Genomic DNA, 17,534 nt, shown 5'->3' with positions numbered 1-17,534 from the left:
TGTTTGTGATGACCAGCTTATTCTCTTGACAAAACTCTATTAGCCTTTGTCCTGCTTCGTTCTGAACTCCAAGGCCAAACTTCCCTGTTGTTCCTTTTATCTCTTGGCTCCCTACTTTAGCATTCCAGTCCCCTAGAATGAGAAGAACATCTTTCTTTGGTGTCAGTTCTAGAAGGTGTTGTAAATCTTCATAGAATTGTTCAATTTCAGTCTCCTCAGCAATGCTGGTTGGTGCATAAACTTGGATTATTGTGATGTTGAATGGTCTGCCTTGGATTCGTATTGACATCATTCTATCATTTTTGAGATTGTATCCCATTACAGCTTTTCCCACTCTTTTGTTGACTATGAGGGCTACTCCATTCCTTCTACGGGATTCTTGTCCACAATAGTAGATATGATAATCATCTGAGCTGAATTCGCCCATTCCTGTCCATTTTAGTTCACTGATGCCCAGGATGTCGATGTTTATTCTTGCCATCTCCTGTTTGACCACCTCCAGCTTCCCAATGTTCATAGATCTTACATTCCAGGTTCCTATGCAGTATTTTTCTTTGCAGCATTGGATTTTCCTTTCACTTCCAGGCACGTCCACAGCTGAGCGTCCTTTCGGCTTTGGCCCAACCACTTCATTAGCTCTGGAGCTACTTGTACTTGTCCTCCGCTCTTCCTCAGTAGCATGTTGGACGCCTTCCGACCTGAGGGGCCCATCTTCCAGCGTCATATCTTTTAGCCTTTTGTTTCTGATCATGGGGCGTTCTTGGCAAAGATACTGGAGTGGCTTGCCATTTCCTACTCCAGGTGGATTGCGTTTAGTCGGAACTCTCCACTATGTCCTGTCCGTCTTGGGTGTCCCTGCACGGCATAGCCCATAGTTTCTCTGAGTTACTCAAGCCCCTTCGCCACGACAAGGCAGCAATCCATGAAGAAGTAAAGGCACTACAATGCAAGATAGTAGAAAAGGAACTATGGTAAAGGAAAGGAATTGTGGGGAATGTACAAGACACTGTTGGTTGTGGATGGTGCACCCCTTTATTACATCCAAAGGGTCTCAGGAAATCCAAATATCTATTTATTCCAGTCTATTGATTCCTATTTATATGGTAACTGCAAAAGCAGAGGTTCTGAGAGGAAAGTTGAGGAGGATGTTGCTGCTAGGACTGTAAATTTTTGAACATTTCATTTCTGCAGATAAGAACAAAATAATTGTAGACATTTGCTCCTGCTTCAAGATATTACAAGACTTTTGGGGAATACTTTGTTTTTTTAGCCAAAAAATTATGGAAGTGGTGAGGTTTTGTTTTTGTTTACTTTGGGATTTTTTCACAGAAACTTGTATTTTACACAAACATTGCATCTGGCACAAAATTTGTTTGATGCAAAATTCATTTTTATGCAAAGATCGGTTCTTCGTTATTTATTTATTTATTTATTTATTTATTTATTTATTTATTTATTTATTTATTTATTTATTTAGTTTCACTAGGGCTGCTTTCGAGTAAAATTTGTAGGCTGGAGCAAAGTCCTCACAGTAGTTGACCACGTTTTTAACAACATGCTCCCACGTGATTTGCATATGGAGGAAATAATCTGCATAACAATAGCTCTCACAACACAGACTCCTACTGTGGGTAAGGTGCATTAGGAGCAGAAAAGACTGAAGAAGTGCCTGAGATGGAGAAGGGAAAGACCGTGAGAAAAGAAAAGAAAAAAAACATGGAGAGAGAAAGAAAGGAAAAGAGAGGAAAATGAAAATGCATCAAGGGGATTTTTAAAACCAGACAAAGGTGGTGAAGGCTAAATGAAAACATCCAGCTATAAAAAATGGAGTGGCAATTCACAGCCTTCATATTGATTTTGATGCATTCCAGCTCAAACACATGGGGAAAATAAGAAAAGATGAGAACCTACTCGTATGGGTAGTTATGGAAAAAGATTCTCAGAAAGACCTATTATATGATAGAGATGGGCTATATGATAGGAACATATAGGTGAAAAATACCACGTAATACCATACAGGTGTAAAAATAAGCACACATTAACATCTATATCAAACTCATTTCTGAAAGACTCATTGAATGTGCAGTTCAAGTGGGCAAAATATTTCTTCCCCTCACCTTCCCTTTCATAGTCAGTTCTAAATAACCTTTGCTTTCATTGTGGAGACAAATTTCACCAGTGTGGCAGCTGGAGAGGACAAAGGCTCTTTTCTTTTTTTGCATCAAGGAGCTATGTTGTTGTTGTTGTTGTTGTTGTTGTTGTTGTTGTTGTTGTTGTTGTTGTTGTGGTTGTGGTTGTGGTTGTGGTTGTGGTTGTGGTTGTGGTTGTTGTTAGCTTTATTTGTATGCCACATTTCTCCCAGCAAGGGACCCAAGAGTGGCAACTTTAAAATTCGCACAATTAAAAACACAATAAGTTAAAAATTAAAAACAAATTAAACAATATATGATTTAAAATAAAATAAAAAAAGATTAAAACATGGAAACATGGAAAAGATTAAAATTATCTGATAAAATGGGGTTCAAGGATTCAGTTGTAATTCTTAAAAGCCTGCCTGAAGAGATGGGTCTTTAGCCTTTTTCAGAAGGATAAAAGGGAAAGGGCCATCCTGATCTCTGGAGGGAGAGCGTTCCATAGCCTGGGAGCTGCCACAGAGAAGGCCCTCTCCCATGTTCCAATCAGCTGTGCTTGTGCTGGCAATGGGACCGAGAGGAGGGCCTCCTCTGCTTATCTTAATCGCCGAGAAGGTGCATATTTATTTATTTATTTTTATTTATTAAATTTATACCCCGTCCCTCTAGACCATGTCTACTATAGGGAGACATGGTCCTTCAGGTAGCCTGGGCCCAAGCTGTATGATCATATAGTAAATTAACAATATCAACTGGTACTAACGTGATGATGTTTTATCCACAAAAGCTTGTGTGTTGCATGCTTATTTTTTAGTAGCCTATAAAGCTGTCACCTATTTTTCCATTTGTATTTTATTTTGCATCCATCACAGAGCTCCCCTTTATTTCAGTGGAATTACAAGGATATCAAGAAATGGCTGCCCACTCCACCACCACCACCAAAAATACACATGGACTTTCAACGTCAGTGGAGAGGAATGCAACCACTAGGTAATATTATTTTGGCTTTAATCTGAGCTCAAGTGGCTAAATGTTTTGAGTTTATTTAATTATCATCCCAATACCCCTGATGGAGGGTTCAGGTTCTCAGTGTCACCTTCTCCCAGGCAAGCAGAAACATGTCAGTTCCAAAGAAAGGCCAGATAGGGAGGTGTGTGTGTGCCTGGCCTGTGCGTCTTTGTTTGAAGAACTGAGGCATGATATTCAATCCACAGCTGCCTTAGCTGTAACCTTAAAACAGCAGCAATTCTACTTCCTGCACCTCTCCTGACTTGTCGCTAACTTGCCCGGCGAAATCCATCTTGCCATGAACTTATGGACTTAAGTTCTTCACCATAGTATGAGCCTGATGAAGTGGTGTTTTATCCATGAAAGCTCCCGTATTGTATGATTCTTTTTTGGTAGTCTATAAAAGTATTGCCTATTTTTGCATTTGTATTTTATTTTGTATTGTCCACACAGCTCCTCTGTATTTCAATATCATAACTGCTCCCCTGCGTCCATGCTGGTTTCATGTATTTGAAATGACAGCATTTGCTAATCAAATTAGTAAAAGATTAAGAAATACCTCATACTTGAACAAACTCTGAGGAGCTCTGTGTATCACCAAATATTCCGACTAAGAGCCAGGCCTCAAGTATTTATGCATGGCTGATTGAAGTATTATGTCTGAAAACACCAGGCTCCATCCAAACATGGGACACCGACTTGGGTATCAAGATTCCAATAGGCCAGTGAGATGAAATTTAGAAATCCTCCCCTTTTAAAGCAAACTCAGCAATTTAATGAGAAAATATATACAAGGTGAGCCATAGGTATGCAACATTCATATCTGTCAGTTCTCCCCAAATTCCGAAGGAAGTGTGAGGATGCAGGAAGCTTCTCCATTTGGGGCCAGCTTTCTAGTAAGAATAAACAATATCACAGGGCAAAATTTAAAGAAAAGGGAGGACTCTTCATAAGGGTATGATATCATAATTGCCAGATTACAGTTGATTTGATGCTGGAAAAATCTGGATAACTGGAAAATTTTGAGTCGGCTTGCTACAACTTGGTCAGTGGTTCCCTCAGAGAAATTGAGTCACCAACTGAGAATGCTCAAAGGCACTTAGTCATCAGATGAATTTATTAAAAACTGCTCACCCTTCATCCAATATGCAAGATAATCTGTGGATGCAACGACTAATTCCTTGCCTTTAAAATTTTGGAAGGACTTTTTAGAGCATTTTACACTTATTATAGTCAGTCAGGAGATGTTATCACAGCCTGTAATGTGTCAGATAGCCCATTTTGTTAGAAAAGAATTAGTGTATTCTTGAAATATATATATATTTCAGGGTAAGGAGAAAAACTAGCAAAAAAGAAAAAGCAAGAATAGAGAGATTAGAGAAACAGCACTGGAGTGGAGATGGAGGTGGGAGAGGGGTTTCCAACCTAGTTAAATCTGTTCCAGAATGTACATGTATCACAGTAGATTTTTTTAAAAGAAAAAAAAAGTAGGGAGAGAAGATTGTTGTTGTTGTTGTTGTTGTTGTTGTTGTTGTTGTTGTTGTTGTTGTTGTTGTTGTTGTTGTTGTTGTTGTTGTTGTTCTTGTTCTTGTTCTTGTTCTTGTTCTTGTTCTTGTTCTTCTTCTTCTTCTTCTTCTTCTTCTTCTTCTTATTATTATTATTATTATTATTATTATTATTATTATTATTATTATTATTATTATTATTATTATTATCCACCTTTGTTCTTGCTTGCTTGCCTGCTTGCAAAATGACAACAAAGATGGGGCCAGCCTGACCTTTGTGGAAGCGAGTTCCAGATTCTGGGATCAGTGACAGAGAAGGACCTCTTCTATGTCCCCACCAGACACAACTGTGAAGGTAGTGGGGCCAAGAGAAAGGCCTCCCTTGATTATCTTGATGCCTGGTCAGACTCATAAAGGGAGACAGAGTCCTTGAGATAGCATGGAACCAGCTTTATAGGTTGAAACCAGCTCTCTGATTTGTGCCTGGAACTGGATCAGCAGCAAGTGGAGCTGCTATAAAGTGTGGGGTGGAGAGTATGTGATCCTTGTGACCAATCCCAGTTAACAATCTGACTGCAGAGTTTTGGACTAAAATCTCCAAACACTTTCCAAAGGCAGCCTCATGCAGAGTGTGCTATAATAATGCTTTAGTGGTGGAATTCCTGCATCTGCACATGAATCTAATGACCTTTGGGATCCCTGCTTTCTCTGTAATTCTTATGACTGTGTGCATCTAGTTCCACACACCAAAAGAGGATCTGAGCATTTATCAAACTGCCATCCCCCCCCCCCAGCTATACACCACCCCTTTTTTCAAAGAGGCAGGAGGATCAAAATCTATTTGTGATATTGTGTTGGAGTATGTCATCAAAAGACGGAAAGAAGCCAAAGATCCCACTGGACCATGCAGAACTTGATGGCCTGGGGGGCACCTGAAGTGGCTCTTTGGATCTCATCCAGCGCCATTCTCTTCATGTCCCAAATGGAATTGAAGACAGTTTATTGACTGGAAGAAACAGTTGTGATGCAAATATAACAGTTTACCATTATAAGGTCAAAGAGTAATACCGAGGAAATCCTGTAGATGGCATAAATAAACCTCTGACTGAAGTAAAATAGACTAGCAACAGACCAGCAATCATTAAAAGTAGCAGTGAATCTTCCCAGTTCAAAAGGGAATAAGTGGAGATACACAGTGAAGGTGTCAAAAAGATGATGCACATCTCAGTTTAAAACCAAGCGCAAGGTAAAATGGGAAGCAAGCTTATGGCTTCACATTTCTTCTCACTGTTTTTCTTTCTCCAAAAAGCAATTATGATCAACTAACAATTAGATTTTTCTTTTCTTTTTTTAAAAAAAAGTCACCGATATCTAAGAGCACCCTTAATGCCTTGACGGCATTCAAAATAACAGTAGTTTTGGAGCATAGCAGAAAAAGAATAGCGACCATACAGTTTTAAAGTACAAGCACTAGCTTTCATTCAATCAAACTTACATATCCAAATCAAATTCTCTTTATAATTGCCTAGATCCTTCTGTGTAATTAATCTAACTAGTTCAAAGCAATACTAAGACTGCTCTAGCTATATTCAGTGCCTGGAAATCTTAAATAGGATTGAACATGTAAGTATAAATCCATGTTTGAATCAAGATGAAGGCAGTTCAGAATGCTCTTCTGTGCTGGTTGTGACTCAGATCTTCCTGGATGATCACTGGCCAGAATCTATTTCAGTTTGTGCCTTGTGTACCTGTGAGGGGGTGCAGGTGCGCACCCCTAGAGAGCTATCTGGCCCCAGCACATAAATATCAGGCGGCTGGAAGAAGGGTAAGTTTTCTGAGCATCAGGCCAATGCTGAAGTAAAGACAGTTCCCTAATGAGAAACAGCTGGAGAAAACAGGGCCAAGAAGAATAAAAAGGCAGGGCTGGGAAACCAGAGGGTGTGGGACAGATGGCAAGAAAATTATAAAAACTGTTTGCATGATCTTTCTTACATGCATGGCATCATTTTGGCCATTGTTTTCTACCTAATAGATCAATTTGGTGCAAATTCTGAAAATTCTTAGAGAAAAAAAACCAAGCCCTTTGAAATGTTACTCTAAACACATGAGGGGTAGAACTGTGCCTTCTGTTTCCCTCCCTGTGATCACCTTAACATCCATCTAGAACGTTTGCATGTACCACTGGATACATATTGGACTTTACACATACTCAGAAGTCCTCCTTTTCCGGGACTCCAGTTGTGTGAAAGATCTCTGTTGATGATCAGTTCAATGCATGTAGGAATCCAAGTGTACCATATTTTTTGCATCATAAGACACACTTTTTCCCCACAAAACAGGGGGTGGAAAGTCTGTGCATCTTATGGAGCGAAGAAAACATTATATTTTCCTGTTTTCTTCTCCTAAAAAATTGGTGCGTCTTATGGAAAGGTGCGTCTTATGGAGCAAAAAATATGGTATATTATGCTGAGCATGGTGAAATCAAGTGGATGCCATGGTGATGTAGGCTGGAGAAAGCCCTTTCTATTTGTTCAGTGCAACATTTCAAAAGAGACACAGAGGAAACATGAATGAAAGCTTGATATCTAAAGGACATTTCTGGGCAATGTTACCCTGTTCAATCAACCACATGTTCTTTCCAACCTGTTCCAAGGTACATTGTTTATATAATTACATCTACTGTGCAGATCAACAGTTCATAAATATACTGTAACTATGACTGTCTTGACCATGGCATTTCTAGAAAATGTAGCTCTGAAGACATAAATCAAAGCAAGACTGCCTCCCCTACTGTTCTCATTCACACAATATAACCCTCCACTCGGTTTTTGTTCAGAGGAATTGTATGTTTATGTGCGATCAAACCCTATTATGTTAATCCACAGCGATAGAGAGTCTGAATACAGTGTTTTAGTATTTTCGCTTCTAATGGAGCATGTGGATTGGCCCTCATGTTAGGCATATTTATCCAATTATAAATATATCTGCTCAGTACACATGAACTTTGGTGAATATTCAGTGGCCAAACAGCTACGTCAATGTTATAAATAGTTCAGATGGGGCAGTGGGAAATCATGAACCAACCCCTTTGTAGCTGCCAAAGAAAGTGCCTTTCAGCACACGCTTAAAGGGTGTGGCACACCCGGTGTGAGGAACGATTCTCAGATCTTAAAATACTGCCCTAGCCATCTCATCTTTTAGCCTTCAGCTTACAGCCCAGAGGAACTACAAGCCCCTTCTCTCCACTTTGATTTGCCTTTCTTATTCTTCAAATGGGCCATGGAAAACTGCAGTGTAAGAACAATAAATGCCTGCCACTCAAGAGTAAACCATAGAATCCAATAGTGTGATACATTCATTGTGGGGGGAAATGCACATTGCTTTCTCGGTCCTCTACCAATAAACTCCCACAATCTTTAAGGTTAGTGGATTAGAACTTGCTAATATCTGAAATGAAAACACAAGAAGAAAAATTATGAACTTTTGAGAGATAGCAGTTCATTATGTAACACTTCCCCCATATAAGTGGTTAATTCTTTTCAGAAGAGCAAGAAAAACATCTCCCTTCTGTAGTCTTTTAGATTTGATTCTGGTTCTCTTTTCACTGTCCTTAAAACATTAACAATAATAATTGGATTTTTTTTTCTGCTGAGGATCCAAGATGCCTGACAGTTGTTTGTATTTTTACACACACACACATTGGTTTTTTTCACCAAGCTTCCATGAGTCATCAGGTAAAAAAAGCAGTACATGAATTTAGGAAATCAGTATATAAATTAACATAATGTATATTAATGGCTATACAAGCACTGCTTCCATATACATAAGCAGAAACTACATATTTTTTTAGAAGTCTCTTTTTTTAGAAGGTTTCTAAAGAGCTCTCAAGAAGACAAAATAACAGTGATAATGGGGTGTGTGTTTAGAAACCAGTAGGTTCACGAAGGCCTTTCCCCTGGAAGCCAATTATGGCTGTGACTGCATGGCCAAATATGGCAGGATTTGCTCTACCTATAAAGTGGGCAATTGTGATATACAGTGGTGCCTCTCATTACGATGTTAATTCGTTCCAGCGAAATTGCTGTAGAACGAAAATGTTGTAAAGTGAAAATAAAAAAGCCATTGAAACGCATTATAACCTGGTTAATGCATTCCAATCGGCTAAGAACTCACAGTCCAGCAAAGATCCTCCATAGGGGTGGCCATTTTGAGAAAAATGGCTCCTAAACACAGCGGGGAGCCATTTTGAGCTCCCGGTAGCCATTTTGAAACCCCAACGATCAGCTGTTTTGATCGTCAAGAAGTGAACATCAGTTCCCAAAACAGGAAAACAATCATCGCACAGTAAAATTCCCCATTCAAAATGTCATTTTGCGATCGCTTTTGCAATTGCAAAAACCTCGTCGTAATGCGGAGGCACCGTCTTGCGAGGCACCACTGTATTTGTTTAATGTCTGCATGATGTACAAGGCAGATTTGATTCCTTCCAGCCTATTTTCTGTCAAACTGGTATTTTTCCCGCTCTGTCTCTAGGAGGCTGGATTCAATCCTGTCTTTTCCGTTGCAGATGTTCCTCAGAAGACAGGAGTGTGTCCTTAGGTGCTGTTTTAATCTGACCTAAGCATTTAGGGCCTGCTTTTTGGGGCAGTGAGAGCATGCTCCTACCCTCATTCCTTCCCTCCACTGCTCTCCAAAGTTTTAATTTTTTTAAAAAAATCACATTTGCTTGAATTCTAAGGAGAATCATGCTTGTGAAGGGGGTTCTTTGAAAACATCTTTAAAGGTTTTTTTATACTGCCATTTAGAGGTGGAACAGGTCTCTCAGTCTGGATTGCAGCACAAAATCACAATAGGATCCTTGGCCAGAGAAAGGTTCTTTTAATCTGCTCAAGAAAAAAAAAAAGCATTATCTCATTAAATATTTCATATATTTCCACATTATTAATCTATTCTAGGGCTGCTAAACTTTCAAAAGGTGCTAATGTTGAGTTTTATTGTGTCTATATTCCAGTAAGAGATTGCCAAAAATGTCAAAGAGTCATGGAGAAACAGGAATTATGTAGGATTAAATTAAATAGAAATTATACTGTGCTGCTTTCTACTGTATCAGAAATGAGACATTGCATTAATATAATACGTCTTCTACATGCACAAACACACACAAAAAAGAAGGGCAAAATAAAAGATATTTGGAATGCTTCTGTAACCAAGGAGCTTCACAGCTAACTATAAAAGGTAAGGAGTGGCAGGGCCATAAGAAGGAAGGAAGGAGATAAGGGTACGTTTAGGCAGGATTGCAGGTCACATTGCAAACAATATGAACAGGGAACTCACAAATCAATCCACAGTCCTTGTTTGTCCACTGTTTGCAATTTGAAACATAATGCAGATTGCCAATCAAATCATAGGAAAGCCAAATCCTTCCGATTCAGCTCTCCAATGTAGCCACGGTCTATGTTAGATAATGCTGCTGAGCACTGATTATACTAGAAGAGGGCAGAAAGCAGGCAGTACTCACAGATGGAATGGGAACTCTGTCCCAAAATGGTAGAGAGAACTTTCCTGCCCCAGCATCAAAAAGCGAATATGGCAGACAGCAGAGACAGGTCTACTTATAATTCTCTGAGTGTTTATATGCAATAGATCACCCAGAATTATTGACTTTCTATTCTTAAACTACATAGATACAGTGGTGCCTCGACTTACAAACGTCCTGACTTACGACCATTTCGACTTATGACCAGCTCCAGCTACAAAATTTTGCTTAGACTTGCGGCCAGAACTTCCAGTTACAATCAAAGAAAGGCAGGGGAAAAGGGTGGGAAATTCAAATTGCTAACTGTTGGTAGGCGAAGGGGCTGCTTCTTTGCAGCTCTTTTGCCCCAATGGTTAGAGTGAGTGCGTCGGAGGAGGCTTGGGACTGCCTGGCTTCTGCTTCTGAGTGAGAGTGTGTTTGTTTGCAGGGAGGCTTGGGACTGCCAGGTAAGGCGCTGCTTTTTGCCTTTTAAAAACTGTTCTGGGTTGGTTTTGCAGGGTGGGTTTGGGCTGGGGGGATATGTTTCTGTGCTGTGTTGTTGTTTTGTTTTTTGGTGATTTTTTTTTTTTTGCAGCCCCAGCATGGGGCTTGCTCCATTGTTTATTTTTGGTTTCTTTTGGTTTTTAAGCCCCAGCACCTTCGGGGTTTGCTCCATTGTTTATTTTTTGTTTTTTTTGCAGCCCCAGAGCATTCCTATGGGGCTTGTTCCATTTGTTGTTTTTTAAGCCCCAGCACCTTCGGGACCTGCTCTGTTTATTTTGGGGGTTTTTTAAAAAGCCCCAGCACCTTTGGGTCTTGCTCCATTTATTTTTGGTTTTTTTCCAGCTTCAGCATGTTCCTATGGGGCTTGCAGTGTTTTATTTTTATATTATTTTTGGAGGGTTTTTTTTCCAGCCGGAACGGATTAATTGTGTTCCAATGTATTTCAATGGGAAATAGTGCTTTGACCTACGACCATTTTGAGTTACATCCATCTTTTGGAATGGATTATGGTCGTAAGTTGAGGCACAACGGTAGGTAGGTAGGTAGGTAGGTAGGTAGGTAGGTAGGTAGGTAGGTAGGTAGGTAGGTAGGTAGATAGATAGGTAGATAGATAGATAGATAGATAGATAGATAGATAGATAGATAGATAGATAGATAGATAGATAGATAGATAGATAGATAGATAGATAGATAGATAGATAGATAGATAGATAGATAGATAGATAGATAGATAGATAGCATCGGCTTCCTAAAAGGAAACCTACATATTTAATCTGTATAAAAGATGAATATGAGTAAGTTTAGAGCAAAGAAGAGTGCACTTGGGAGGGGAAAGTATTATTAATTTGAGTTTTCTGGTCAGTGATTTAAACTGGAATTTTTCCAGAATATGAAGTTTGGACCATCAGAGAAGTTGTAAAGCGCTGTCAGCCACTTTTCTGTTATGGTAGCCTAAAAAATACAACCGAAGGAAATTCTAAGAGACTTTGAAAATGAGGCAGAAAACTTGAACTCTCCTATACTGTGAAATAATACATTTAGGTAATAGGAAGACAAAATTGGGTGCATCACTAACATTAGACTTTTCATGGAGAAGGACACAATCCGTCCCATTCAACCCTCTCTCCTATCCACCACAGAGCTTACTTACATATTATATATGCATTCTTGCAGGAAAGACAAAATGCTTCTACAATGGCCCCTCAAAAATGTAACATTTGAAAGGCCTGGACTACATAAATAGTAAAGAGTAAGTAATTGACAAGCGCTGGGCCAAAAATTCTCAATTTTCTTCCAGAAACATTCTGAGATTTTTTTTTCCTTACACCAGTAGAAATAGAAAGGAAGTTCACATTTCCAACTTTTTAGACCATGTTTCTGTGGCTGCCTCACCATCACCCTAGAGTGACATCAGATAGAGAACCTTGTGGACAAAGCAAAATGGTGGCCAAGGTGCTAACACAACAAAGGTTGATGGCACTTTCTGTGACAGTGCAAAAACTCCCAAAAACCTTGGGGGGGGGAGAACAAAGTGGTGGTGTAGTAGCTTCTGCTAATGTTGTGCCTCGGTTTTGAGAACCCATTGAAGAATTTATCCTTTCCCTAAAAGAATTACCGGTAAGTAAAATAGTTCCCCCAACATTTTTTATTTATTTATTTATTTATTTGCTGACAAATGGGGTGGAGAACTTAGAAATATCATTTGTGAACACCTCATCTTGACTGCTGCCCTTGGTGTTGTCAACATTCAGGCTGTCCTTTGCTATGTAAAGCTTGGCATTCTTTTTCCTGATGGCAATGTGGACACAATATTCTGGAGCAACGTCAAATCATTTCCTGGCATTTTGAATCATGGATACAGAAGCCACCAATATCCCACATTCATGAACCAGATGGTTTTTGTTTGTTTTTGAAAAACAGGTATCTTCTTAAAGTCTTGTTTGGCTCTTCAAAAGTATTTCTGAAGCCTTTTCAATGATCCTTTTCCAGCACCGCAACCAGTTTTCTTAATGTTGGATGTAAACAGTGTCCTAGCTTTCCATATTTTCCTCCATTTGTTCCTACTTTAGTACAAGGTACAAGAAGTTGCCAAGTTAATCTCATGTTCTGCAGATTAGTAGAGAAAGACAGCATTTGGCAGTCTGTAACAACAAAGAACAAAGTGGTGAGAGCAGGTTTTTAAAAAACTGTAAATAGGTATTTCCCATTCCCAAGCTTTCTCCATCTTCAGATTTGGAGGATGCTTTTTGTGTTTACGCATCCCAAAGCAATTGTTAAGTAACTATGTGCATGCTGTGTGCAGGCATACCTATTTTAGCACTTACATAGACATATGATATTGGTCAGAAACATAGTATAGCCTGCCCAATACTTCATTCCCACCACTTCTCATGCACTATAATCTTGCTTGAGGATGCAGTGGCTCTGCACACAGCCTCTTATTGTATTTGACAGCATGCCTGGATTACGAAAGTACATCAGCTGTGATATTTTGACATTGCTGGTAGGTGTTGACCCAGGAATCACACCTGTGTCTGGAAAATCACTTATTTTTCTGTCAAACAGTTAGAAGCCTCCCTACTCATCTGACTCTGCTAGGAGCACAGAACCAAGAGCTTGGCGCATAAAATGATGATAAAAATTGGAGAGATATTTCACATCCATTCAAAAGGAATCAGCCTGAATATTTAGCCATGGTTTGACACTGGCTTCAGACCAGAACTCTGTAAAGCCTATGGGGGGTTGGATGACAACTGTCAAGATCCCCATCCAGAAGACCAAAACAATAACTTTTCCTGACCTGGTTTTATACCTGGACTTAATTTGGATAAATTAACAATACTCTTCCAATTTGGATGAAATAGGAAATGATACTTAATGGAACACTTCCTGATGTGTTTGCAGGCATGTGCTAAGGGCTGTGTATAAAGCCAAATGTCTCATCTGGATTTCAGCTTACAAAACCAAGATATGATCATCAGCATATGATCATGATTTCCAGCTCATGAACATGGGACTGATGTACTAGCTCTTACCACTGGAGAGATAAAACTTCTTTAATTCACTGTACACAAATAACTTTAGGGTATAGATCAGTTTTCCTCAAACCTCAGCATTTTGACAGCATGTTGTTTTACTGGCAGATTTGTGCTTATCATAAACAGTTATGCTAAAAAAATAGTATTTTAAATTGACTCTGTAGCAACCCTCCAGCTCCTCTGTTTGTTTTCCTTAACACCCAGATTTGCCTTTGACTGATACTTACAATTTTCACCTTTTATCCGCTGCCACCACAGGATATTTTCCTCAATCTACTCAAGTTTAATAATGAGTCACAGCTGTCAACATTAACAAGGTTTAATGGCTGTTGTGGGTTTTTCAGTCTCTGAAGATGCCAGCCACAGAGACTGGTGAAACGTTAGGAAGAACAACCTTCAGAACATGGCCAAAGAGCCTCAAAAACCCACAACAACCATTAGATCTCGGCCGTGAAAGCCTTCGCGAATTAACAAGGTTTATTTATAGGATAATAGTTCAATCACATATGTAAATCAAGGATGGCCTTATTTTATTCCTTCAATATATGTTCTTTTGATTTGAGATATGCTTGCTTAGTTAGATTTTCTTTAATCACAATGTTACTATATTCCAACAGTTTCTTTTATTATTATCACGTTTAATTCATTCAATTCTTAACCACACAAACTTTCCAAGACTTGTCATATTCCTATCTCTTTCCATCTCTCTGAAGCCTCTGTGCTGCAAGGTCTGTGGATCTTCAGCTGTAAGATCAAATCTACGTGATGGGGTGAACGCCCGTCGCTTGTCCCAGCTCCTGCCAAGTGGTTTGAAAGCATGCAAATGTGAGTAGATAAATAGGGACCACCTCAGTGGGAAGGTAACAGTGTTCCATGTCTAAGTTGCACTGGCCATGTGACCACAGAAGATTGTCTTTGGACAGACGCTGGCTCTATGGCTTGGAAACATGGATGAGCACCGCCCCCTAGAGTCGAACACGACTGGACAAAAAAAATTGTCAAGGGGAACCTTTACCTTTACCTTATCTCTCTATTTCTCTTCTCTCTAACACAACCACGGCCCTAACTGCCTTAAACTGTCATTAACTGTCTTTTGTCTCCTCTTCATCGGTTACCAGGGATCAACCAAGCTCCTACACTATTCCTTTCCTTGAAGGTCTTAAGCCTACTGGCCGTTCCTATATTACATTATATAATATACTATCTTAACGTACTATTAGCATTATTTCTTTATATTAACCTTATTTTAACCTTAATAATAATTTTAATTTTAATAAATTAATGTATTTTTTCTTTATTTTTATAAATTATTATTACTCTATTTATTTATGTATTCTATTCAATATTATTTTATTTTATTCAAATATATATATTTATTTATTTACAGATCTATAGCATGGATCAGAGCCCGCTGAGTTAATTCACCCCATCTGGATGGAACCCTATTCCTATTCGCCCCTACTCTGATATGAATTTAACCACTTATCTATAAAAAGCAATATTTAAATACACTGTTCAATTAATCAATTGAAATTTATTTATTAATTAATGCTATGCAATCCAAGGTGTGGGCACTTTCCACCTGATCCTGCTGGCTCCTTAGTTCATGTCTGTTACCCACAGGCTTTTTACAATAATACTTAAATCATTATTTTCTTTATATAAATATATATAAATACATCAAATTTTTAATTCTACTGATCTTTAATAAAATTTAATTGCCAAGCCTGATCTAAGCTACCTCCAGCAACTCTAGAATCTTAAAGGGTGTCCAGGGCCCTGCATCAATCTCCGCTCCCACCTTTTATAAATAACAATAGAGTCAAAGACAACAGAGGCAAAGGGTTCTTTTGTTAAAAACAGCTCCTCAATTCCAGAGCTGAAAACCCAAGAATTCAAACTGGGGGGGGAGGGGGAGGAAAGAGGATGAAGGGAGGGGTAAAATGCATCTCTTAAGAAGCTCACACCTTCCCCCTCCCTTCCCAGGTCGCTCTTGGGAGACTTCCAGTGTCTCTCAATATCCCGTGAGGAGGCAAGGGTGCTCAGCGCTGATGAAATGGGGCTTGCCAGCAGAGCAATCATTGCTTCTGCTGCAGTGCCTCAAATTGAAGTCACGCCTAGCCCACATGGAATATAGCTGCATTTGGTTATAGCCATCTGTTATATGTACGTTAATATTTCCCAATTAAAATGCTGGAGACAACTTCTATAAAATGCCAAAGTGAATGAGGAAATTTAAATAGGATGAAGTCTGCTGCTCTTAAAAACCTGTTATATGTTAAGAATATAAATAGTTGGGTCGGGTAACTATGACTAGATTATTCCAAGAAAATCAATACAGGTTGAACCCTGCTTTTCTCACCATGCATTAGTTGTTTTCCTTTAATCAACATTTTGCTCTCTCTTTTTTTAATCCTGGAGTGAAAAAGGAAAACAAGACTACCAGCTTCAGAGAGGAGAGCATTTCCAGGATTCCAAATCTGATTAATAAAATCCACTCTGAGGTGCATAAGGCAACATAAATGACTGAGGAAAAGAGGGGATAACATGTTTTACTTCCTTGTGGTCTTTTACAAAAAAGTGAGCAACTACTTCTGGGTTTGTTTGTTTATTTACTGCAAAAAGGCAATAAAATAAAAAGAAAAACATTTAAAAACTATGAAGTAATATTTTTTTTTTACAAAACTTAGAGGGTGAGGACTCAGTTCAATGGGTTTCAGGTTGACATCTTAAATTTCCTATTAGCTGCATACAGTGAGTAAGCTTACTGTTCATTTCAATTCAGGCATGCAAATGTTGCATAACTATTGTAATTTGTTCTGGTGACATCAACAGGAAAAAAGCATTTAGGTGAGTGAGTTCTACATGTACACATGTGAGGAGTGGTTCCATCAAGGTGCACATGATTATATTTGTTTTTTAAAAGTGTATACCCCTGAATAAAGAGCTTGATAACTCCTCAATCATAATTTTGCCTTTGAAAATTTGATAGCCAGAAAACAATATTTCCATTCCAAGCTTTCTTATTAACAGATACTGCTGTACCCAAAAAGCATTCTTTAAAGTTAACTATCAGCAATTCTAGCAGATAAGCCAGAAAACATTAAAGCGCAGAATGAATATCAGAAAATGGAAGATGGATAGCAAATCAATTATGTCAGTGTCAGTAAAAATGATGCGGAGGACTGACAACATAATCTTAAAAAGCTAGAAGCTGTATTTGGCAAAGTAATTGGTAGGATTCAAGTCTCTGGGATCATGAAAAGTCTAAGGCAGAACAGGTGGATGTCACTAAACCTCTGGAACAGGTAAAGGCTTCTGTATCCCAATGTTTTGGATAATATCCATCATCCCGTCATCAACCAGCTCTGATCAGGACCTCAATTTGCCAACCAAGGAGGTGCATTGACAATGACTGCCGGATAACTCTTAAACGGGAGAGGAAAGCATGGTTACTAGTATGCTACAGGTGACACACACCATCAAGGCACCCAACTGGCTCGCAAGGCTCACCAAAAGTCTTTTGGGACAGACCAATGTGTATCCTCAGTGGGTAATTATCAAATTCTTGGAGACTGTTGCATTTCAGAGAGTAAATAAGGATGAATCAAGGGGGCCCATTCTGGCAGATATGGGAAGCTTCAGACTGAATCACTAATACGTTGGTTTTTTTAAAAAAAATACCTTTGGCACAATATCATTTAACAGCAGTTTCTTGAGACTTCCCAAACTCATATTTATACTTAACTACATTTAACATTAAATAAAGCTGTGTGGTCCTTCCACAAATGCCAGGGGCAATAATTTTATTGGATGACTGAAATTTTAAAGA

The 17,534-nt window shown here is 38.9% G+C and overlaps 1 long non-coding RNA gene across 1 annotated transcript; it reads right to left on the bottom strand.

Moving 5' to 3' along the window:
• Nucleotides 1-6,650: 6,650 nt before the first annotated feature.
• Nucleotides 6,651-15,773, bottom strand: LOC144588612 (uncharacterized). The gene is made up of 2 exons (XR_013544234.1): nucleotides 10,968-15,773; nucleotides 6,651-10,818 (listed from the first exon to the last, which is right to left on the bottom strand). It is a non-coding gene; the product is annotated as an uncharacterized LOC144588612 (long non-coding RNA).
• Between the last annotated feature and the right edge of the window lie 1,761 nt (nucleotides 15,774-17,534).

This window comes from Pogona vitticeps, chromosome 4 (assembly GCF_051106095.1).
Source record: "Pogona vitticeps strain Pit_001003342236 chromosome 4, PviZW2.1, whole genome shotgun sequence".
In the NCBI taxonomy this organism is placed as follows: Eukaryota; Metazoa; Chordata; class Lepidosauria; order Squamata; family Agamidae; genus Pogona; species Pogona vitticeps.
The sequence above is the reverse complement of the archived record's forward strand: the minus strand, read 5'-3'. Positions and strand labels throughout refer to the sequence as shown.